The 25,330-nt window shown below is 41.7% G+C and overlaps 1 protein-coding gene across 2 annotated transcripts in view; it reads left to right on the plus strand.

Annotated features, from left to right (window-relative positions):
• EXT1 (exostosin glycosyltransferase 1) overlaps positions 1-25,330 on the plus strand; it is a 259,408-nt gene that overhangs the window by 51,965 nt on the left and 182,113 nt on the right. The gene's annotated exons all lie outside the window — the stretch shown is intronic.

A 25,330-nucleotide genomic window follows, 5' to 3' on the forward strand; every position in this document is an offset into this window, starting at 1 on the left:
CGGTGGTGCATTTTAACTGCAAAACTGGAGGTACAAATTCTAGGGGGAGGTGATCGTTGCTAGGGGCTGGTCTTCTCAGGCAAGCACCACTTGAAATATCTTTTGAAACCTGTAAAGGAATTAGATGAAGTGGGATGAGCTGAGCGAACACGTAGAGATGGGGCTATGTAAATCGGTTAGATGGGGGGTTGGTGGAAGGAGGTCAGGAAGGGGAAGAGCAAGAAAGACTACTTGCTGAGAAAGCTGTTTTTCTAGATAGGTTTGGATGCACATAGTCAATAGACTTGAAGACGATGGCAGAGAAAAGGAATGGAAGGAAGAAGATCTGTATCATGAGGGTACTTACATGAGGCTTTGACATTATTGACACTTTGTCTGCCTCTCCCGTGTGGGGGCTGCCCTCTAATTTGTAGGATGTTTAGCTGCATCCCTGGCCTCTATCCACTGGTCGCCAGTAGCACCCCTGTCCCTATCTAGTCATGACAATCAAAAATATCTCTGGCCAGTGTCTCATGAGGGGCCGCTGAGGACCACTGCTCTGTTGGTTAGACCGAGCTTCACTGAAGATGATATTTTCTTTTCCACGCTGGAAGGGAGAAAGGATTGGAGCTCATATTATAATGGGATAGGCTGCTGTAGTTGTAGAGGTTTAGCCGAAGTAGAATGGTTCAGAGCTTTGATCAGGAATCAAAACTGATTTATATCCTTTCTCAAGTACTTACAACTTGCATGGCCTTGCAGGTAACCTGTTTGTACTTCAGTTCCCTTATCGCTAAAGTGGGGGCAATCATAGTACCTACCAACAGGGTTGTGAGAATAAATAAATTGTAACTGAAACCATTAGTTATTTGCTTAAAGAAAGCAGCCTTCCCCCTTTCGTCAAAAGATTCTGAAAGCTGCCTATGGGAGGACAAGTCTTCCTGCCTCTAGCAATCTTGAGTTGATGTTTAAAGTTTTAAAGTGCCCATCTCTTGAAAAGACCTGTTAAAAACATTAGTCTGAAATGAAGGTATTGAAAGATAAATGTGGAAAATGGTACTTTGTCTCCAGGCCGATTGTTCTTCCCTGGGCCCATGGAGAGATCCTTATGTTATCACGTAAGAGTGAGGTGTTCTTGAGTAGCGCAGAAAAATGATATCCAGCGCTTGAAGTGGCAGTTAGTGAAGTGAGTGGCTGTGCCTGTCACGGAACTTCTGAGAGTGGCCTTGGCCTCGGAGAAATCTCCATCTTCTCTGCACTGAAGGAGACCATCCCAGACAGAAAAGCAGACCATGAAAGGGCTCAGAAAGGGCCTCCATTCCAATGGGACTTTTCAGTGACGTTGGAGACCTCATGTGGTCGCCAGATTGTCTTCTGTGACAATTTTCCAACCAAAGCTTTCTGCCGCTCTTTCAACACACTTGTCTTAGAGTCCGCTTAGGAAATGCTATTAGGGATGTGTCAGGCTTCAACAAATGAGAAGTTCTTCCCCGCCACCCTATCGACGGTGAGAGCAGTGTAGAGCCTGGCAGGATGACGGATGCAGGGGCTTATCAAGGTCATGAGTGGCAGCTGGCCCCATTGTGTCCCACATTCAGAAGAGGATCCCCTAACTCTACAGCAGTCCAGGATTCTCTCCCAGATTCCAGCCACACGAGGGAGGTGCCCTAGTGCTGGAGCCACTTTCCTCAGAGAAGACAGGCTATTTTTAAGGTCTGTGTTGCCTTCACTACAGATGAATGGGTCTCCTCTGTCCTAAATAGAGGCTGTTTAATAACCTTTGCTTCTTATCGTTAACTTCTTTACTCACCCAATCTCATGAATCTAAACTGCTTTGAGACATCATTTGAAATGTTCCAAAACAAAGTGAGAATCATTTGGTCCAGTACTTCCTTTGGAGACGTGAGTATTAAACAGTGTTTAAAGATTTTTTTTTTAACCTCAGAGTTGAAGCTTGTTCTATGGCCTAACACATATCATCCTGTGAATACAATGCTTACGTTAGTCCAGCTGTCTTAAAAGTATGTAAGATTTTCTCAATAATTCAGGTTCATTTGATGTTTTGGGGGTTAGGGCCGATTCAAATGAGAAAAACAATAGAAATACAAGTAAGCCAAATCAAAAACACTAGACTAGCAGACAATGAAAGAAAACCAAATGTTTGTCCATGTTTTGTCATTCAGACATATTGACTGAAAAACAAAATGCAAAGATTTAAAAAATCAGAACACAGGTATTAGGAGGAAGTGTCCTGAGGATTTTTTTCAGTCTTTTCTAATCATTTCAAGCCGATTGAGAAAGGATAAAAAGGATATTACCTGTTGGCTACTGTTTGTGGTACCTTCATTTCTGAATTGAGAGAGTGGCCTCAATTATGTTTATTAGCATCTCCCTTCTCATCATTAAAGGCTGGACAATGATAAAGGTTATTTCAGATGATCTGCATATGATCTTACCGTGGAAAGCGGTTTTTGACACTCAGAAATGCTTCTGCCCCCTGCCATACCTTTCTGTTCAGGAAGTGTGCAGTGTGGTCACTCCCCTTTGCAAAAGCCAATGACAAGGTTATGTCTGACTTTGAAATGCGATTACACTTTATTTGGGGAATGCATAGCAGAAAATAGCAGGCCAGCCATGTGGAGAAATCAAGCCAGAAGAGAGTACATTTTTAGGAGCAATTTAGTGCACAATCGATGTTACTGATACTGCTAGTGTAGCAGTTGAGAGCTGTTGGGGTTTACCTGCAGCAACAGGTCAGTGCTCTGTGTTTGGGAAAAGGCATGGGAGGAGATACATTGACTAGTGGTAAGTTAACTCCACACTCTAAAACAAGGAGGTCAGCCCGTCACTGCTAATTTGGAAAGATTTTCATATTTTTCATAGCGTCATATGTCGTACTCATTCCAGCATTGCCTTCTCTTTGCTTCCTTTTGCCTGCCCTATCTATCCATCTCCTACTTTTGTGATTTTCAGCTAGTTTTGCTTGATCTTTTCCCTCCAGAATGACTGAGAGGCGATTGTGCCCAGGAAGCAAACTGAATTTACAGGATGCTTCAGAGGTTTAAAAGAGGATGAATTTTGAAATTGTATGTTAATATGTGAACTCAGTTCATTTTTTAGTCAAATGTTACTATATCTCCATGTATGCATTATCTGCTCCCTTCCAGTATCAAAAGCAAGGATTATTTTACATTTGTTCCGTGTGGCGTGATGGAGAAGACACTCGGCTTGTGAGGTGGGAATGAGGTTTTAAAACAACATTGAACAACACAGGACTTTCTCCCATCAAGTTCTGAGGGCGGCATTATCTCCCTGACTGTCCACCCCGTCCTCAGAATTAATTGAGAAGTTATCTGTGAATGCTGGAGAGCCAGGCTGGCAAACTCTGACCTGTGGGCTCAGGATTGTTTTCACATTTTCAAATGGTTAAAAAAAATCAAGCGGAAGAATCATGTTTTGTGATATGTGAAAGGTATATGAAATTCAAATGTCAGTGTCCATCAATAAAGTTTTATTGGAACCCAGCCACACTCATTCATGTACTTATTGTCTCTGGCTGATCTCCCCCCACAGTGGCAGCGTTGAATCATTGCAACAGACACTATATGGCCCACAGCGTCCGAGTGTTTACTCTCTGGGCTCCTCACAGAAAAGTGAGCTCCCGCCTGGTGTAGAGGCGGATTGAAAACTGAGAACTACCAGTAAGAGAGAGAGCACAAGCTTTAGAATCAGGCAGTGTGGGCTCTCCGCCTCGGTCTCCTCAAAGGTAAAATGATTACAGATCTACTTCAGAAGGTTTTGTTGAGGATAAAGTGAAATAATATAAAAATGTAATTTATATATTATATTGTATAACATTACCATAATACTTTATATAGATATACTACATATGTATACATGAAGTGGAATGATCTGTAATTGTACACACCACCCCACTACTCTCTCTCTCTCTCTCTCGTCACTGTTTGGCTTTCCCTTTCAGTATTTCATTTTCTTAACTCAGGTCACTTGTTCAAACAGAACTGTAGCAGAAAATACCCTCTTGAATCGGACCTATTTCAAGCCTGACAGTAGCTGAAGAGTTAGAAACTCATTTCATACTCTCAGCATCGTTCTTCTTTTATTCAAGGTCTTTCTTTCCTCCACAAGACTGGTGGCGTTCAGCCCCATGAGGGCAGCACAATGTCATTTTACCTTGAGGTGAATGGGTGTATAGAATTGATCTTGACCTTGAATGAAAGAAAAGCACGCCAGGCAACATCCAGTCAGTGGAACTTCAGAGAAACCGCTGGAGCATAGAGCATAGAGCATTGACCTCTGGGGTAGGGTTTCACACGTGACATTCTGAGCCCTGGGCAGTGTCTCCCAGGCAGACAGCTAGGAGGCTCCTGCAGTCACGTGGCCACCTCCACCTGCAGGGCTCTGTTTTTGCCCCATTAACACGCTTCTTATTAAGCTGATGTGGTTGCTTTCTAAACTGCATATCCAGCGGCCAAAAAGAAATAAGCTGCTCTGCGTGAAGATGAAGGTTCTTTGGCAGTGTCTTCCTCTGTCTCTTAGCGAGCACAGCAAACAGAGAACTCCCTTCTTTCCGACTTAAGTTACACATATTTTTTTCCTCTTTTTCTTTTTTTACTTTCAAAGCTGGCAGCCTCATAAGAGCAGCATTCAGACAGGCTGTGCCAGGGATGCGGGGCGTCGTGAATGGGGCATTTCTTGTCCTCCTGGCCCCCTTCCTTTGTGCTGTCTTTGCACCGTGTATTATTAACCACCTTGTGAAGCTGGAACTTTGCCAATAACTGGCTTCAGGATCCTGTGGGTTGCTGTCTGAATCTGCCGCTTGTCCAGTAAAATGAGTTAGTTTCTACTGTTTGTATTAAAAATTACCCAATCGGATTATTTCAAAGTCCTTTAGGTTATTAGTACATGTGGTAATTTAACCTAAGCAAACGGAGGGTAACGCTGCTGCTATGTGCTCATTAAAGTTTGGGTTTTAATGTGAATTTTGCCCAGATTGATGAATGGTGTGCCTTTTTTGGCCTTTTAGTTTTCTTCTGTTAAAAAACAAAATAGCTTCTACCTTATCTTTCTCCTTTTTAAAAAATATTTCCATGTGACCCACCAGTCCAAAGTAGTTGGCTATAAAGTGGTGGGGTGTCATTTTGAACCTTTTATAACTTGGGATTTTTTTTTTTCTTTTTTTGGAGGGCTTTGGGTAACAGAGCTTTAGTTCTTGTTATTGGCTTATAATGATAGTCTGGAATTATTTTACCGATTGTATTTGGCTGCCAGCATGGTGCTTGGTGAGATTAATTTGTGCAGCTTGCCATTGGATAAATAATATTCATTCCTTGGATCCTTGTTCAGAAGGGATTAGCCAAGTGAACTGGAAAGCATGCCTTTGCAGGAGAGCTTTCGCTGTTTGTGATAATCAATGAACAATCTAGTGGCTGATTTAATTCAATTCTTACAGAACCAGCTGACTCATTGGCTCTTAATGCTTCTTAACTTCTGTAGTGTTTTAATCTTCCGTTTCTTACACATATACCCATATTGTGGTGGACATCATTCAGCACTGAACATTTCCCCTGGGACCTTGTTTTGGGAATTCAGTATAAATACCTTGTGAGATGGATTTCGAGAAAGTTGTTTTTCTGATGTGCCTGTTTTTGCTGCCTTCTAATAGGAAAAATTGCTTTGAAAAAGTAAAATAAACTTAGCTTTTTTTTTTTGTAAAGAGAGGGTTAAAACAAAATAAAAAATAAAACACATGACCCCTTGGGGATCCGTAGGGCGTAGAATTCTCAAAGCCTATAGCCTGTCTTTGGGTTTTGATATTGCATCCTTTATAGGGCTAAATAATTTATAGTGAAGCTTTTGCCCTGTGGGTTGCAGCCTGTTCCACCAGGAGGCAAGGGTTTCTGTGCAAATCTGCAGTTCAGTTTTATGTATTGTGATAAGTGACTGCAAAATAGAGGCATCAGTTTAGGAAAGATTTCTCCCTTCTTTTCCTCCTTTGCCTTTGAATAGTTTCCTCCTGGTTTTCGTTCACTTTAACAATGCGTTAACTTAACCCTACGTAGGTAGCTGGCGAGTTGCTTATAAACTGTAGTAATATTTCTTTTGCCTACCAGAGAACAAAGCAGCAAAGGTCCCAGATATCGACATATATTTTTGTGTCTCCATGGACTAGACTCTGCCTCCCCTGCCTCAGTTTTAGCCTAAATTTAAATGACAGGTGAATATAGGGTTGCAGTATTTAAGAAATCCAAATATAGGATGGCTAGGTAAATCTGAATTTCAGATACGCAGTGAATAATTTTTAATAGTTGAGTATGCCCCTGTATTCTATCTGGCAACCCTAGGTGAGTGTTGGAGAGCCAGATTTCTATGTCCTGGGGACCCTCAAGTTGGATCTGTATTCAGCGGTAATTGTGAGTGGGATGTAAGAATGGGAAAAGAAAGTGTTATTTATTAATCAGTCATTTTTTTTTTATATATATATCAAATCCTTTGTATTTAGTCCTCTGCTTTGGGGGTATGTATTATAAAACCTTTATACCTTTGAGGAGAAAAATAGCTATCACGTATTGAGTGCCTTCAGTGTGCTGGGCACTGTTCTAAGAACTTGGATGTGTTTTCGTTCAGTGCTGAAAATCACCCTATAACCCTATGAGGGTTAAGTACTATTAGGATTATCTTTTTACGGGGGTTTGGGGGAACTGAGCTGAGGTCATATAGCTAGTCAAGGGATTATTTGGGGTTGAAGAAAAAGGATGCACAGGGAGTATCTCGCTCAAGGTCACACAATTAGTAATTAGTGGAGCTAGCATTCCAACGCAGGCCCTTTCTCCAGTAGTTTTTACTTTGGCTGCACAATGCAAACGTCCTGGGGAGTTTATAAAACCCCAGGTGCCTGGGTTCACCCCCAGAGAGTTGGATTTCCTTGGTCTGAGATTGGCCTGACCATCCCAATTTTTAAAACTGTCCCCCCCCCCAAGGCTATTCTTACATGCAGCCAGGATTGAGAGTGGCTGCTTTTCCCCATTTTTGGAGTGAAATGAATTACTCTCCTTAGGAAATCCAGTCGCCTTATGTGGCCGTTCCTACAGCAGACCCTCCCCCTCCTCCACGGAAACTCACCATTCCAAATTTGGCAGCTAATTTTTCATGGTCTTTGTTTCCTGAAAATTATTTTCAGGAAGTCCTGGTGAATATATGTTGGGGTATAAACAAACCACAAAAAAGGACCTCTTGGGGGTATTCTGTTGATGGATTTTCTGAGCGATCTTTTCTTTTCCATTCCTACATTATACTTCCTGGAGGAGGGAATAGCCCTTTGTTCTTCATTTAGCTCCAGCTGGGTACCAGGCTGGGTGTTGGAGGAGGTTTACAGATTCATAAAACTAGACCACTACCCTCCAGGAGTTTTCAATTTTGGAAAGGAAGTATATAAATGTAATTCCAGGTTTAATTTTCTAAAAGTCACTTCAAGGACTGCAAAGTATTAAGAAATTCAGAGATGGCAGCGGCAGGGAGAAGCGGCGTGGAGAGTGGCCTCTGCAGTCCTCTGCATTGGTCTGGATTTCTTTTCCACCGCTTATCCCTGTCCTCTCGATCTCCATGCCCTCCTTGGCCCAGGGGACGTACCGGGCCTTTGATGGAAGGCCAGGGTCAGTCAATTGCAGTGGAGCGTACACAGCCAGCTTGGACCCGGCTGCTGGCTCAGTCAAAGTGAGCTGCCATCTTCTGTGCATCTCTATGTTTTCCAGAAGGCCCTGGCTTCCCCTGGTGGGCTTAATATATGCCTAATAGGTTACTGAGCTTTATCTATTATTCCTTGAGTTCACAGGGCCAAGAATTTTCTTTAATTTGGTAGCCTCTGAGGAGTCAGGGAAGTACAGAAATGAGAAACTAGAGACCCTTCTAGAAGATAACCTGTGGCCCAGAAGGAACTAAAGTGGGATGCAATGAGACCTCAAGACTGGCTTGGCTAAAAAAAAAAAAAAAGCAAAAAAAAAAAAAGACATCTAAGTCGGAAATATGGGACCCCTAACTAGCTTGAAAGCCACATCAATAGAAAGAGAGGAAGGCATTTGGTGCAAGGACTCAGATAGGTATTACATACGGTGCATGGAGGAGAGAGGGAGACTGAGTTTTCAGTCTTGGTGGAGACATTCACAGACGGATGACACAGGAGGAGAGGCTAATTGTTAAAGGGAAAATGATGATGAATTGGGTTGTAGGCAAAGTTATAGTGCAGCCTTCATCACAGGCAAAGCAGTGCCACATTCTGCATTATTATGTCCATGCCCTGATTGCACATTTGGGGATAATGTAGACTCTCTCTCTCTCTAACTTCCGCTGGTTTAAGAGCTCGCAGGAAGGAAGGTTCACACCACTGCTACCATCCCATCTGTCCTTTATGTGGAACGTGTACTTTCTTCCTCAGTTTGTTTAGGTCTGCGTATAATATTTTGCATAGGAAACGGATAAATCTTCTATTACTGTTTGACCAATGGGGCAGTTTCTTTATTACCAGACAATTCTTCAAGCAATAAATACTTCTAATATCCTAAGTATATGTGTTCCTAAATGCGAGTTAGAGTAATGAGGCATTTACTAATGCCAGGCTCAACTTATAATTCAGGAACAGAAGGCAGATGACTCTCAAAGACTGTTCCCACTCTCAATTTTTAAGGTCACGGAAAAGCTTCCGTTTTTGTTTCAGGCTCAGTACTCTGTGTACGATATAGCAGGCCTTAACACTTAAACATTTTATCTTTGCCAGTGTGGCCTGGCCCAGGGATTGGCAAACTTTTTCTGTGAAGTGCCAGATAGTAAATATTTTAGGCTTCATGGGCCATACAGTCTCGGTGGCAACTGTTCAACTCTGCTGTTGTAACAGGAAAGCCACCGAAGACAATATATACACGCAAACAAGCTTTGCTAGGTTCCAATCCAACTTTGTTGAGGGAAATGTGTGGCAGGCAGGATTTGGCCCTCAGGCTGTAGTTTTCTGACTCCTCAAATGGTATGTGGTCCGTGGCGGTCAGCAACTCTAGGTCGATATGCCAGTTCCTAGCTGTGTGACTTGCCCTCTCTAAGTCTCCATTTTCTTACCTGTAAAAGGGGATCAATAGAAGAACCAATTCCATGGTTGCTATTTGGATATTAAGTGAGATCACACAAGTAGTTTTGCATAGTGACCGGCACATGGTAAGGGCACAGACAATGTTAGGTAAAGAAAAAAAAAAAAACAATAGTCCATTCCAATCTGAATTAAACAGTAATCCTGATGTTTGGTTGTAATCATTTTAAGGTATGAAGGACGAATCAGTGAAGCAGAATTCTTGAAGGGACTTTAGGATCAGACCTGTGTGCAATGGACACATGTAAACTAGTTATCTGTTGGCTTTGAACAGACTCGAAATGTTTGATGAGATCGTGGAAAGTTCCATGTGCTCAATATTGTTGATTTCACTGGACAGTTTTTCTTCTTGGAAATTTTGCATCGTTCCCTTTCTGGAAGTGAGTGAGACTTTCACCTGTTTTTTGGCATAGATTTGGGATCCCCCCCTTTCCCCTTCGCCCTGCCCCCCAATAGCAGTGGTTTCAGGAATAAGTTTTTTCTGGAAATGAAACATTACAGGCACTTATTGAGCACCTGTTGTGTGGTCCTGTCATGTGAGGTGTCGTTACTGCAGAGGACGTTTCCGTAATCAGGGGCTTGCAGCGAGGTTGGAAGAGAAACACATATGTGCCTGAAACTGCCGGGCACGGCGCTGAGGCGGTACATGAATGAGAGCTCATGTGGCACGAGCGGGCCACGTAAAGGAGCCGAGGGAATTCAGTGTGGGAAGCAAGTCCCATCGGATGGTGTTAGCCAGTAGAAGCTTCGTGAAGAAAGATCTGGGTGGGGGATCTCGTGAGTGTAGTTTATCTTGGCTGGGTAGAAGTAATTCCGTTAGTTCCCGACAGGCGTCAAGCCCCATTTCTGGTGGATAAAGTATCTCCTTGTTTTAAAAATAGTGTACCGCATCGCCAAGATAGTGACATAGAGGGCGGAGCTTTGTGGTGACATCCCGCAGGGACCGTAATGGCTTGAGGCTTTGGGTTTTGCTGCACACTTCAAATAACCTAAAAGTGAGAGCGATTTATTTGTTCATGAAAACAGGCTACATGCAACTGCTGCTTGTGCCTGGCATTCTTCTTGTGGGTGGCCAGGCTGACCAGGTGAGAACAGTGATGGGGAAACAGAGAGGAGGAACAGTCTCCCCACTAGGATGGCAGTTTCACAGAGCAGGCATTTAGGGCTGTTGGGTTCATTGCCATATACCTGGCCTATCGGAACAGAGTGTGCCACAGAGTTGGAGCTCAATAAATATTTTCTGAGTAAGTGAGCAAAAGAAATATTTGAGGTGTGCCTGTTGCCCTAAATGTGTTGGGCACAGAAGTAGAGTAGTCTAATCAGAGAGAGAATAATTTAATAGATGGGGGCTGTGGTTAAGTATTCAGGTGGGCGTAGGTGAGAGAACCAAGTGTATATCTCGGTTCAGGAAGGCTTCAGATGTGGTATTGTGTGGATTTAGTTTTTGATGCTGGGTGGAGTTACATCAGGTATACCAGGGCAAGGAGAAGAGGGAAGGACATGGCTAGCAAGAGGACTAGCCAGGCAAAATCATGGTGGGCTGATGAACAGCTGGATTGGGGGAATACTTACCTATAAGCCCTGTGTGGTTGGAGTGAAAGGCTCATGAGAAGGGTCACTGAGAAGGGCACATACCCAGAATTCCTTTGCAGATGACTTCTTGACGTTCTCTGATGCAGGGACCACAGTTAGTTCTCGGAGTCCCTTCTTGTGCTCTAAGTGTCAAAGATAATATAGATATCCCCACCCTTAATGAGAAAGTAGCTTCCTCAACAGGGCAAATCCTGGAGAAGAGTAGGTAGGAGTAACCTCATCCATGCAGGTGGCCAGTCACTTCACCCAGTCCTGGCCTCAGTGGGTAACAGATGGGCTATTCCTCCAGTGTACCCTACCCTTTTTTTTTTATTTTTTAAGTACATCCAGCATACTTCTTCCAGATGGTGGAAACTGACATTTCCTGCTTTAAATAATAGCTACTATTTATTGTGGAACATGATTCATGTGCCAGACACTGTTCTAAGGGCTTCACCTCTAAACCTGGGTATGGAATTCTTATAATAATCCTACGAGAGAGATAGGTACTTTTATTATCCTTACCCCTGTTGCTTCGAGGCAGGAACTTTATCTGTTTTCTTCGCCGATGTATCTCTCATGCCTAGAAAGCTGCCTGGCACATATTAGGTAGTGGATTTTGAATGGATTAATCAAGTGCAGGCTTGATTTGGCCACGTCACACTGGTTCTCTGTGCGAGTTGGAGACCAGGTCTGTATGATTTCAAAATCCAGATTCTTCACCCTGCACTATATCAGCTACCCGATGTCTAGAGGAGGAAATCTCAGTGGTTTTGAACTTGACGACTCCTTTTTACTATTCGAATTATAGAATGCCCTGCACACATACTTTTGGTCATTTTCTAATTTGTTGTGGATAAAAGAAATTAATAATAGGTAATATTTAGAGATGGCTTTGTATTTCATACCTTTGCAACAGTGTATGTGTGTACTTCCAGTTCTGTCTATGGACAGTGCTTGCTTTGCCCGAGAATTGGGTCTCCTGCAGTCACCTGACTTCAAACTGACAGACTGGGGACTTGTGGGTTGGAACATGAACTTTCTCTCTTGGGGTCTGGGTGAGGCCTGAGTCTGGACTGACTCTGGAGCTGGAAATTTGTGTCTCGGCAGATAGCACTCACATGAACAGTTATTGCTCCGTATTAAACAAGAACAATTCATTTTGTTCACAGACATTTTCTAAGGCCTTCTTCTCTGTACCGTGAGAAATAAGATAGTTCTTGGCCCCAGGAAGCTCCTCGTCTGCTGGAGGAGACAAAATTCATGGATTTGGGGCAGAATGTGGGAAGTTCTTTAGTAGAAGCTGCAGGAACTTAGCAGAGAGAGGAGATGAGCTCTGGCTGCTGCACAGGCTGATCTGTGGTCCTTGGATCTGGAAGAAAACCATTTCATTTGCCTTGTTCCAACTGTAGAATGAGTGTTCTCGAAGGAAACATAAAGGAATCATCCATTGATAGGATTGAAGATGGCATTGGCCCATTAGGCCTGCGATCCGATTTATGGAAGCAAGGCAAAAACATAGACAAAGGGAAGAGGTAATGGAGGAGAGATGTTTGAAATCATCAGTAAGGCAAACGAATATGCCTAGCATCTTCTCCCACCCTCATCTCCCAAGGTAATCAGAAGATAGTTTCGTAAAGATACATGAAGATGGTTTCCTACAATCTCCCATCACTTTACGCTTGGGATTTCTATCTCTGGGGGACAAAGACACTTGCAGGAAGAGAGTTGCTGCAGGGGTAGGCGTCAGTCTGTGGTTTGAGGACTGGTAATTAGGCCAGCAGATTCTTTTGAACTTATGGAGCAATTTGTTAAAAAATAATGTTTAAAAAAAAAATACACCAAAACCTGGTTTCTTACCATAATGAGAAGGAAGGTTTCAGAGGTCAAACATTGGCTCTTTCTATTTCTCATTTGAGATTTTTATGAGCTGGAAAACTTCTTCCTTAAATAGCACTTTCGGCATTGCAGGACTATATGTTATGCTTTCACGGAATTTTTGAAATGTAGCCATGCTTCGGGCTGGAAATGCGAAGTGAAAATGCTCGCATGGACTTAGTGGAGGTGCTGTTATCTGCCTTCCTGCTTTAGTGGTTTTGTTTTGTTTGTGTCTTCATTTTTTTTTTTTTGGAAGAAGCCATCAAGCCTGCACAGTCAGTATCCCATCTCACAGCACAGCCAAAGGAGGTGTTAGGCCTTTTCACCTTCACTCATAATTCATGTGAATTATTGGTGCCCACTTGGGTGTTCAGTAAAAATAATTCATTAGCAGTTTCTTCAAAAGTTCTCATTTTTCTGGCATTTTGACTTGATATAACCATTGGTGGCCTTTTCATTGTACTTTTGGTTCTTAATATTGAAACAGAATATAAGTTTAACCTTGGATTATAAGAAAGAATTAGCAAATCAATGATCTGGGCATATCAAGCCCAGAATGCATTTTAAAAAATATATAATTGCACTGTTCAGAATTAGATTGCACTGTTCAGAATTAGATGGCACAAATTTAAAACTTATGAAACCTTTATTTCTGGAGTTTGCCGTTTAATATTTGCAGACCTCGGGTAACTGAACTGCGGGAAGCAAACTGCAGATAAGGAAGGACGACTGTATAGCTCTGGTGGTGGGTGAGATGGAATGCAGTGGGAAAAGGCTCGAACTTAGAGATAAGTTATCATGTAATTTCTGTGTCCCAGGCAGGAGATGAATGAGGCTCTGAACTAAGGCATGGCAGGAAGCAGAAAAGGGGAGGCAGCTGAGAGGAACTGAGATGGGCGAATGGGTAGGATGTGGGGGAGGGAAAAAGGCGGAGGGCGTGACAGGGCCCTCTGAGGTGTCTGGCTGGTTAACTGGCTGGGCAGTGGTGTCATTCAGCGCACTAAGGGGTCTGCTGGAGATAATATGTTTGTGAACATGTCAATTTTGAAGCATCCAGGAGGTGTGTGTATGAAGATGTCTTTTAGCCAGCTGGAAATATGAAAGTGGAATTTAGGAATATGGATTTGGAAGCCACAGAGACATGGGAAAAAAACAAAAATAAACAAAAAAACAACACAACCTGACATACAGAGAATGAGAGGCAGGAAACACAATAGTTACATGTGTCATGAATGCTTAAGTGCTTTTGTCTGTTTTGTTTGCGATAAGGGCCCACAGTTAGATAGTAATAGTGGAAGAAATGAGTAAGTGCTTTCCACAGGTCACAGAGCTTATAGACTCTGTTCTCATGAATCCATCATATTTAACTTCTCATACTGAAAAAGAAGAAAATTCCTAAAGGAGCTGTTATGTCAACTATTATGTCAACTTTTTTTTTTTCAACTTGGAATAAGTCCACATACAGAATGTTTAGGAATTTAAAGAACTGTCTAATTTGGATCTCCAAGTGTGTATTATCTCTAGCTATGTGGTAAAAAAAAAAAAAAAAAAAAAAAAAAAAAAAAAAAAAATGTTTGAGGTGGATACATTTTTCCAATGGAATCCACAGAAACTTGCCTAATAGAGTTTTGGAATTTTGATATTGGGGTGTGTGTGTGTGTGTGTGTGTGTGTCTATCCGACTGAGTTCATGGAAGTTATGTCTGAATCACAACCATACATTTGTCTCTCAAAAAATTTTATTTTGAATATTTTTGGTATTCCATAGTGTAGTGGGCGAGTATCGCCTGTCAGAGGCATGGTCAGGTCCTGTCATGCATCCTTGGTGGAGCCACGGACCATAATTCCCAGAAAAAAATTGAAAATCTAAATGGAGTTGGGGACATGCTACTTATATTGGGGGACCCAGTTCTTAGGGGGAAATTACAACATCCATAGGTCAGGGGTGGAAGCGGGGAAATTAAAGGGGGGGGAAATTTTTTTTAAAGATATTTTTTTCTCTTTATTTCTCTAAATATTCTAGATTAGGAGGAAACGACAAGGATTGTATCCTAGTTTCAAAAGTTTGAACTTAAAAAAAGGCAAATATGTTTTAAAAATTTCAAATAGCTGCGTTATCCGTCTGTGGATTTGCGGCAGATTCCAGCAGTGTGGTTTTGGAAAGCGCACTGACTCTTGGTGGCTTCAGGCTAAGGTTGCCACCGGCGCTGCCACTCATGGGCTCTGGAGGGGACCCAGCACCTCTGAGCTTCGGCCTTCCTGGGAGTTCGCGAGTGAGGCCAGCAAACACGCATTGCATGGGATCGTTTGAGGATTAAATTACACCCTGGATGAAAAGCCCAAGCGCAGTTCTAACCTGCCCAGGGCTGATATTAAAACAATGCCCATTGCCTTTGCCTTCTCTCCTTTCTAAAAAAAAAAAAAAAAAAAAAAATCATGCTATGATTCTGTCAAGACCTTTTTTGTAACATTATATTTTAACATTATATTTTATATATTGTCAGAAACCCTGTTTTCCAGTGCACATGGTGCCATTTATAATGTCTAACTTAGCTTTTTATTTAAAAACTTAAAGCTTATTAGCTTTATAAACTTACCTTTTGATGTAACACCTATTGGGGTGGAGGGAGGTTCTATTTCTGCTTTTCTGGTGGCAACTGAATCCCTGTTCTCCTAGCGCCAAGTTGAGCCCCTGTGCCCAAGTAGAACATGTGTGCCATACTTTGGCCATTAGCGGAATTATTTCTCCAGTTTTTGCCGCCTGTGATAAGGGTAGAATCAGAAAATAGTTCCCTGGCCACTGTCCTCTATTTGATTTGGTAGAAATCCCGAATGTCACAGCAGGCTAGAAGCGTAGACCACATCAGGAAAGGAGCAAGCAACAATCTCTCCAATGTGACTCTATTCCATGACGCTGCCGGTAGGTCATCGGGAGCACGGTGATTTCAGAGGGGTGCGTGAGGCTAAGGCACTGTCACATTACTATCTGTGTGATCTAAATGCCATTTTGTTTTTCTATCATTGTCAGGGCTGCTGTTGTCTCTGTGCCTAAAGATGTCGCCTCAAATAAACAGCCTACAATGCAGAACTCTAAGGGATGTTGTTGGCCTTTATCACTTTTCTCTGAGAGAAGAAGATAGACTCAGCTCAGGTTCCAGAAATGTTGTCTTAAGATAGCTGGAAGGAAGTATTTGAAATGGCACATGTGTTTGTGATTCTGGTAACCAAGGAAACCGTCCCTGATTCAAAGCTTCCTTTTAAAAAAATGATGGTACCTTGTGAGGATTGTCTCAGAATCACCCATGGCATGATTCCAAAGAGATTTGAAATTAAACTAGGTCACTTCTGGAAACTGTATCAAGAATTAAGAAAGCACATGAAGAAACACCTCTTAGAAAAATACACTGTTAGAAGAGCAACCTAATACATATAATAGGGGATATAATAGCCTACCATCTGAATAATTTGAATCTTGCATCCAAGGATGGATGTTGAATGTCTTACTTGAAGTAAGCTTTCCTCTGCTCTTTATTATTTGTACTATTATTATTTTTACTTTGCCTGCTATTCTCAATTAACCTTTATATTCTCTCTTTTATAACAGTTGGTGATTAAAATTATATAGTGATGGTTCAACTTAATAACTACCCAGCTTACAAATGGATTTGGCTCATACATGTATCTTGTGTAGAATCATAGAAACGGGAGTTGAGATGGAACATAATCATACAGAAACTTTTCTTTACATGAGAAATGGAATCTTTAGAGTGAGTTACTTAGAGGCAGAGCCATGCCCTGAACCTGACTATGCACATTTTGGTGATGTTCTTGATACTCAAATACCTGAGTGTTGACACAAATCATGCACTATTTCTACTAACACCATTTTAAGATTTCTTTATGTTACAAAAGATTTTTCAGCATTAGACATTAGGAAAGAAATACTGAATTCATAAACAGCAAAAGGATTAACACAGTCCTGAATTTAAGGGTCTCCACTTCAAATGCTACAGCAGTCAGACAAGCTTTACAAATATGTCGACTGGTCTGGAGAAGAGTGAGTTCTCCAGGTATTATTTGGTTGAATTGCAGTGGGCACAAATACCTAAAATTATTTAACCTTTGGAAGGACTCTTTGACAGCCAGATGGGTAGCAACCCCTGCCTTCGACTTTTTTGTTAGAAGCTATAAAACGAAATTGTGCTGCATTTTTCTAAGTGATTTATTTCATAATTAAAGAGGTTAAAGTGGGAAGAAGTATACATAGAGTTTTTGCTCGAGAGTCATTTTGCACCTGATGCTTGGTTATTAATTAAATTATGTACCTGGGAATAAAATTTCAGTTTAGCTTAGAAGTTGAATTTACATCCTGTGAAAGACACTATGAAGTGTTGAGGGAATTTTAAAGATTGTTAGAGAGTCGTAAACTTTAGCACAGACCCTGATACAAATCTGTATTGTCCTAAAGCAGTGGTTCTCAAAATTCATCAGAATCACCCGAAGACCTTCCTCCAACAGATTGCTGAGTGTCACTCCAGAATTTCGGATTCACTGGGTCTGAGGTTGGGCCTGAGGATTTGCACTTCTAACAAATGCCCAGGGGATGTTGATGCCCAGGAGGCTGCTCAAGGGTCTGCTTCGAGGACCACCAAATGAAAGGAAATCCAGTTATTTAATTTAGTGTAGTCATTCTGTTCGCCTTGGCACTTTTATATTATTCTTGGTCTAGTTGCTGTTATCTAGGCTGTGACACCTTCTGTAGAGCATCCTGAGCAGTGGAGTGCTGGTCAGTGTTTAACAGTTGGCTTACGTTTGGGGAGGAGCTCTAATTTGTATAGTGTTGCCATTTTCTGTGGTGTAAATACTGCCATCACGGCCAATGTTAAGCTGCCAATATCTTATCAACCAGCTAGTGTAAAATTTCTGAAAATTTAACAGTCATCTTTAGCACGTCACTGAATCATAAGGAAGTGTCAAAAGTCATATTGAAATGTAACCTTTAAGAAAAGGAACCTTTTGTGCACTGTGGATGGGAATGTAACTTGGTGCAGCCATTATGGAAAACAGTTTGGACGTTCTTCAGCAAATTAAAAATAGAACTGCCGTATGATCTAGCAATCCTACTTCTGGGTATATATCTTTAGGAAATAAAATCAGTTTCTCAAAGAGATACCTACACTCTCGTGCTCATTGCAGCATTATTCACAAAAGCCAAGCTATGGAAATGACCTAAATGGCAGTCAGTAGATGAATGGATAAAGACAATGTGGTATACATACAATGGAACGTTATTCAGCCGTAAAAAAAATAAGAGAATTCTGTCATTTGCTGTAACGTGGATGAACCTTGAGGGCATTATGCTAAGCGATATAAGCCAGATAGAGAAAGGCACATACTTTATGGTATCGCTTCTATACAGAATCTAGAAAAGTCATACCCATAGAAACAGAAAGCAGAATCGTGGTTGCCGGGGGCTGGGGGGGTTGAGGACATGAGGAGATGTAGGTCAAGGGTACAAACTTTCAGTGATAAGGTAAGTTCTGGGGCATCTAATGTAGAGCATGGAGACAGAGTTAATAATACTGTAATGTATACTCGATATTTATGAAGAGAGTAAATCTCAAGTGTTCACACCACCACCACCAGGAAAATAAAAAAGGTAACTATATGATGAAAGAAAGGAAGAGAAGAAGGAAGAGGGGAGGGAGGAAGTTAATTTAACCTTATGTGAGACAGACTTTGACCATCTCTTTGAGGGTCAAGTATGGGGAGAGATAAAAAATAAACCCCTGTATCACCTGGGGATTTGGCTGGACATGAGTGTAGTCCAGGAAGTGTAGACACCGTATTTGAAAACCCAAAGACTGGCTGCCCATAGAAGAGTTTTATTGGCTCTAAAGCCTTTTAAATTTCAATGCGTTGCTGACTTTGAGATATTTCGCCTGAAAAGACAACTGATTTTTTATCTTTTATCGAATGAAAAATTAGAAGTTGTGGCAACGCCAGGCCCAGATTCTTGCTTGACAACGTTTAGGCGAAGCTGAGTAATAATACTGTTTTCTCCGTCACCTGCACCCCATTTAGGCTCTTTCCAGTTCATCACCGTCCCCAGGCTCTGCTGTGCTAAGCACCAGCTTCATTCCTTGATGCTCATATAGACGAGCATTTGCTGGTCTTCCCTTGGCATCTTTTGAGGATGCAAATCCAGTAGAATATGCATCCTTTTTCCTGGGTGCAAATTCCAGTGGGGAGAAGGGAAGCATTAATTTCCTCGAAGGACCTTTAAACATTTAAGAGTGAAAGCAGGTCAGGTCTCCCTTTTGTTCCTTCTTCAGTGTTTTCATCCCCCTTTACTCTGGAAGCGGGAGAGGAGGAAAGAGGAATTACACTTTCTAGAAACAGAAGCCAAGACCCAGAGAACCCTCTAATTTATCTTTTTAAACTATAGACCTGGAACCTAGATGACGATATTCCCGATAAGAGAATACATGCTCCTAGGTGCTTTAATTATTGTTTATGTGGTGCGAGCACTTTCCTTTTTTGAATCCTGTTATTTATTTGTCATGCCAGCGTGTCTTTTCCCATTTTATCTCAGCGTCTTGAGTCTGTCCTGCCTACGTTAACTTTTATATCCTCAGCTTTTGTTAGTCTGGGAAAACACAGGATAGAAGAAAACCCTTCTCACAAAATCTTTTGCCTGCCCGAACCACTCTGTGGTTATTTTATGGAGGGTGATGGAATGAGGGAGATGTTAAAAGAATCTCAGAGAGAAAAGCATGGACTTAAATCTGATCATTATCAGATTGAGGACTAAATACTTTGGCAACTTTCTTGAGGAAATATCTCTGGGAATTTTCTGGGTAAATATTCTTAAGTTTGGACAGTGTGCAGACTTTAGGCCACCCACATTGTATGGGGCATAAAACTGTTTAACGAAGTTTAAATGTTGTGTGTCAAGAGTTTGGTTGAACTTGTAATTTAACCTGGGGGAAAGCAAACAAATACTTGTGGGAAAATGTCTGTGCTCAGAGTCAACAAGGAATGTGCGAGTAAGCTGCAGCCACTCGGGGCTCTAGTGTGCAGCCGAGGTTTTTATAGTGTGGCATTTGTCAAAGCCAGCAGAGGAGAGCAACGATGTTGACTCTTGCTTCTGCATGTTGACTTGATAAGGAACGCCAGCACTGGCTGTGCGGCTTCTCATATTCAAATCAAGTTTATCCTCAGATGAATCATCAGGAAGATTTATTAAGCATTTACTTTATGCCACGTGTTAGAACACAGGGATTTTAACACCATCAAGATCCTCACTTGTCAGATGGGGAAACTGACTCTAGGAAAAGTCACTTCCTCTGTGGGGGTCTCACGGCTCGTGTCAAGGAGCTAGTATTGGGGCCCAGCTCCGCTTGACTCCACATTTTGAATTCCATATTGCCTGTACATGTCATGGCCCTCGGAAGAAGATTCCTTGTAAGTTTCATTATTTTTTTTTTATATGTATAAATGTTGAGTCTACAACTCTATTTCTATAAAATTGTCTTATTTTAAACTCTTAAACTGGGTACATATAGTTCTTTATTGCTTAGCACGTAGCAAACACTGTTTATCCAACTAGCATTGAACATGTTCTGATTTTTAACGCATGCGCCTTTACAACACGTTGCTGTAGGCCTTATGTTTCTTTTATCACCTTCTTTCCCTTTTCTTCCTTTTTTTCCTTCTTGTAGTCGATTCATCCACCAGCAAACTATGCATATTTTGTATTTTACTTCCCTTTATTTCACTTAGGAAAATTTTCAGATACCGCCCCCCCCCCGCCCTAAACAAAGCAGGCAGGTTCCTATATTCTGTATAAAAAGCACAGCATCTGGTGAATGAGGCGTATTAGAATTTCCATTGAGAATTCTTTCATGCATCCAATTTCTGGAGCTATCTGGTACTTTCCCAATTAACCTGGAAGTATGCTTTTATAAAGAATTTACTTTTCCTCCAGGCCAGATGCGTCCTTGCCTTTTCTCTGACATGGCTCTGGGCCATGGACGGAGTGCTGGGAGCCCTGAAAGGAGACTGGCCGCTTCAGAGGTCCAAGCGCGGGGGCCTTCACCATCTGTCCGGTGTTGTAGGCTTTCATTGCTTTAGATGTTGTCCTCCCCACCAGGGCCTCCGAGGGTTGGGGCCACAATCTCCCTCGTCTTCTTCCATTACAGCTGCATAATTGCTTGTAAAACTTTCACTTGTAGGTGAAAACTCATTTTGGCAACCATTAATTCCTACTGTAATTCATTTAGAAACTGCAGCATTTCTATTAATGGAAAAATAAGCTCAAGCATTAAACAGTCTGGCAAATATGTGTTCATAATTACATATTGTTGATAACTATAAATTTCGAGATTGTAGTAATAAAAGATACTGATTCCCAAGACAACCAGGAAGAGGACCGAGAGTGGCTGCAACTTCAGCCCTGGCCATTTTGCCAGTTGTTTAGCTACGTTTAAATGAGTGGGAACCGATCAGAGTGCCGATGAGGCTTTGGGAAATTTTGGGGGCTACTAAGTAAGGGTGATTGGAGATCGAAGCCTTTGTGTGGATATGAGGACATGGGACGGGACTGCTGATGGGGCAGACCACGTCCTGAGACAATTTGCTAAGAGCTCAGCGCAGTGGCAAGTGTTTCTCAGAAGGGTGCAGCTCAGCACAAGGCTTGTATGGTCCAAAGGAATCTGTCACCTTTTTGGTCCACGTTTCGTGGAAGCTGATACAGCAAGAACTTGTAGATAGGGAGAGAGGAGGATGGTCAGAAGACTCTAGCTCTCTCCCTTAGCCGAATGCCCCCCGGGCCTGATCTGTTCAGCTCATTAAATCTCAGTTTCATCTACATTTGTAGAATGTAGCTATTGCTTTAGGGCTGCTTTGAAATAATGTAGATAGGAGCAACCACTTTGTAAACTCAAAAGCACTGGATACCTGCCCTTTCTTAATTTCCTGGTGAGACGCATGCACCCAGGGGATGTATCCCTGTAGTCTGTACTTAAGGTTCTTCCAAAACACTAGCCCTGAGTAGTGCCTGTAGTTTTTCTCTTTGTCTGGGGGCAGAAGGGCCTTTTTTGGTCACCTAGATTCCAGTGGCTTTGCCTTAGGTCGTTACTTGAGACAATCTGGTGCCCAAGAAGATCTTGTTCTCTTGTGTTTGAAATGAACCTTCTTGTTGGAAAAGGGACTATCTAGAATGTGTGACTAACGGCTTGTCAGAGGTGTGAGATGTGGCCCAGACAGTCCAGTTAAGTGAGTTAGCGACTGACTGTTGTCTCTAGGCGCTAACACCATTTTCTCCTCCAAATATAAAAGATCCCCAAAACAATTAAATCAACAGTAACAACGTTTGTGCCAGAGCTGGAAATCAAACAAAAATCAACTTATTACTATTGTTAAAGGGATTTTTTTTTTCTTAGCTAGTGGCTTCCCATGTGTCGGACTCTTCAACATGAGGATGATGACGAACATATTATCTGAAAGAGAGCTCTGGGAAGTTTGTTTTACCTTTTTGAAAACTTGACAGTTTATATTAAAAACCTGTAACTAGGAGGCAGGTTTATTATGTTTAATTGAATGAAAAGAAATAAAAGTTGGAGAGTTAAAAAAAGTGTCTAGAGATTGTTACTATTTTTAATGTTTGTCAATGTTATGCCACCAACTCTGAATAAATAAAAAAATAATAATAACCAAAGCCTTCAACTTGGGATTCTGATGAAATAAACACTGTGGCCACACCAGCTTCTCTTCCAGTCCTCACTCACCTCAGCTCGGTCCTGAGAGCGTCATGGACAGGGGAGTGTACATTACCTGTGAGCTACATGCCGAAATTCTCTTAGCAGAGCCAGCATGGATCCCAAGAAGGTTGGAGGGTTGACTTTGGCCCCTTTGTCTCTTGCTGTACAGGTAGAGACCTCCATGTATTTACATTACGGTGACAGTAGCAGGTGGTGTCTCCTACCATAACCTTCACGTAACTGCATCCTTTTTAACTGAAGGTATAATCCTGACGTAGAGTGCCATTCTTTCCCATCCAGAGTGTGGCACCCTTTTTCTGCATGAGTTTTTGTCTTTCATTTTTGCTGTCTGCAAAATCTCCTCCAGCCAAAGATTGATGTGCCTGGATGATTTATGGCAGTGATTGTCAGGGACTTTTGAAGCCCATCCAATTTCAGGATTCGGGTTCTCATTTCTTGTCATTTATGGCACATTTGATGAATTCTCACTATCAGCTGACATGTTTCATAATTGTCAAAACTTTGATTGAAGTGGTATTTAAAAGAAAATGGAAGAGGAAAAAAATAAAGCTCCTTCACTACATTTTTTTTTTATTATTTCTGTGCCCAAAACTGCTTTGCCTGAGGTTCACAGCCCATCATCATTTAGCCGCTCGTCGACTTGCTGACCTGGCACACTGGTCTCCTCGTGCTCCTTTTGCTGTCTTTCTTGTGCCTGCATTTTCTGTGCCTTGTATTTTGCTTGTTTGGGCCTTTTCTAGACCAGATGGCCAAAGCTGTTGAAAGTAGCACTTTGGAGAAAGTTTCCAAGCTTTCCCTTCAGCAGTCTTTCAAGGTACATCTGAGCGGGGCTTGCATAGAGAGTATCAGGCTCTTTCCACTATCTTGAAGCTGGTGTGGTTTGTTTTGTTTTGTTTTTATTCTCCAAGCCAAAATTCTTTGCCTAGAATGCCAGCTCTCCAGGTCCTTGGCTGCTTTCACAAACAGAAAACTGCTCCTGTGCTTTGGAGTTCTCCTCATGGGTAAAGCAACAAAAATCAGCCAGGAATGGATCTGATTCTTTAATATTTTCTTTTAGAGTGTTTTCGTTTGTTTGCTTGTTTGTTGTTGTTGTTTGGGTGGTACACCTTAGTTCTGTGCATCTTTCTAATTCAGTGACAATTTTTTTTAAAATAGCAACTGACTCCTTTTCTTTCTCACTCTGTCCCGAGGGTACAGTAACAGTGAAGTCTCTCTTCTGCTGCTAGCTAGGAGTTTCTTAGTTTCTTTTCCCAGAAGCACTCACTAATATCAGTTTCTTTTGTATCTTTCTAGAGGTATTTCGTGCAGGTGTAAGGATTCACTCACGCATACACAGACACACACACGTATATGGTTTGAACTCGTAAATTTGGACTTCTGACTCTACTGCTTAAAACATACCAGCATCTAACATCTCCCTCTTGCTGCTGGGATGAAAGGCAGCCTTATAAGGCCCTGTACTGTACAGGTGTGATCTTTATTGTTCCCTTCTGACTCTCCAGCCTCCTGTCACCATCTCCATGCCTGACCCCACTCTGCTCTTCTGTTCATTACTCAAATGGAAGCCTTTCGTGGTTCCTCATGCTGGACCCCCTATCCTGCCATATGCCGCGTGGCTTCCTGGTCTGTTTATTTATAACGTTTCTTACAGTTTGTAAATTCTATGTTTGTATGACTATTTAGATAACATCATTCTCCTTTACTAAGCTGCAAGTTCTGTGAAGACAGAATCTTTAGTCTTTTTTTTCTTTTTAAGCCCGTTTATCTCTAGTGCTTTTGCATTGCCTGGAATATAGTAAGGTCTCCGTAAATAATAGTTGAATGAATGAATGGATGAATGAATGAATGAAAAATGGACAGCTGTTTGGATGGATGAATGTGTGATGTAGACACTTCCTTTAGCTAGGGAGGAAGTGCCTTTTGGAAAACAGTTGCACTTTAGTGTCTAAACACATTTTTTATCTGTAGACTCTGGGCATTTTCTTTTTGTTGTTTCTAACCAATTCCTGAGCAGTCAGCCAGCCTAGAAAGCCTGATCATAAAACACTGTCAAGAAAAACCTTGGCAGTTACATAGAGTATTAGCTTACAGCCCTTATACTTTCTTACCTTTCTTGATCTACTTTGTTTCTACTGTGGTTTATTTTTTGAAACATAAATATCCCCTATTCTTATTTTGAAATTTCTCACATTGTCATCCCTCAATGAGGCATCCAGAGAATAATAAGGGGCAGATCAGAGACAAGAGGAAGAGGAGGTGAGTGACTGCCAACCTGGACGTTCAGCCCTCTGAAGGCAAGATCCGTGTCAGATATCCGTGTTCCCAGCATCTGACACAAGTTAGGTGCTTAATATGCAATGCGGAGCCAAAATGTGCCGATGAACAAATATGCAGGAAGAAAGGAAGAAATGGCAGGGCTAATTCTGGAACTGACATTATCATTAATGAGCAGCTCTGTTTCTTTGCTCAAGTCCTGCTCCTAATAAGCTGCTAGAGATATGTTGCAGCGACTTTTTTTCCCAAATTTTCCATCCCTTTTTCCCTTTTTCTTTTTTCGTCTCTTTAGGTTTAATCCTTATCTCTAAAAAAGAATAGAAAAATAGGGAGAGTTTGGGGTAGGGGCGGGACGCTGAATGTTTAGGAACAGCTCTGCATCTGGAATTGGTGCTTTACTCAGTTTTGAGGCTGAGGGTTTAGTAGATGATCACCATATTTTCTTTGTAGCCCAGGAGTCAGGTTATATTTCCATCAGCCTACTTCTTGCATTTAAAATGGACTAGAGAGTTGAGCCGTTCCTATTTTGAAGCCTCTTTATGCTGACTGAGCTTTCTTCTAAGCCAGAGAAGGTATGTTTGTTGCTATTTCACATTGTGTTGAATGTGGCAACACCATATTTAATTGCCAGTGGTCAGGAACATTCCTTCTTCATAAGAATTCTTGAGTTATTTATAATTAGCCCATTGTTT

The sequence above is a fragment of the Pteropus medius genome, unplaced genomic scaffold (assembly GCF_902729225.1).
Source record: "Pteropus medius unplaced genomic scaffold, Ma_sr-lr_union100, whole genome shotgun sequence".
NCBI classification, from domain to species: Eukaryota; Metazoa; Chordata; class Mammalia; order Chiroptera; family Pteropodidae; genus Pteropus; species Pteropus medius.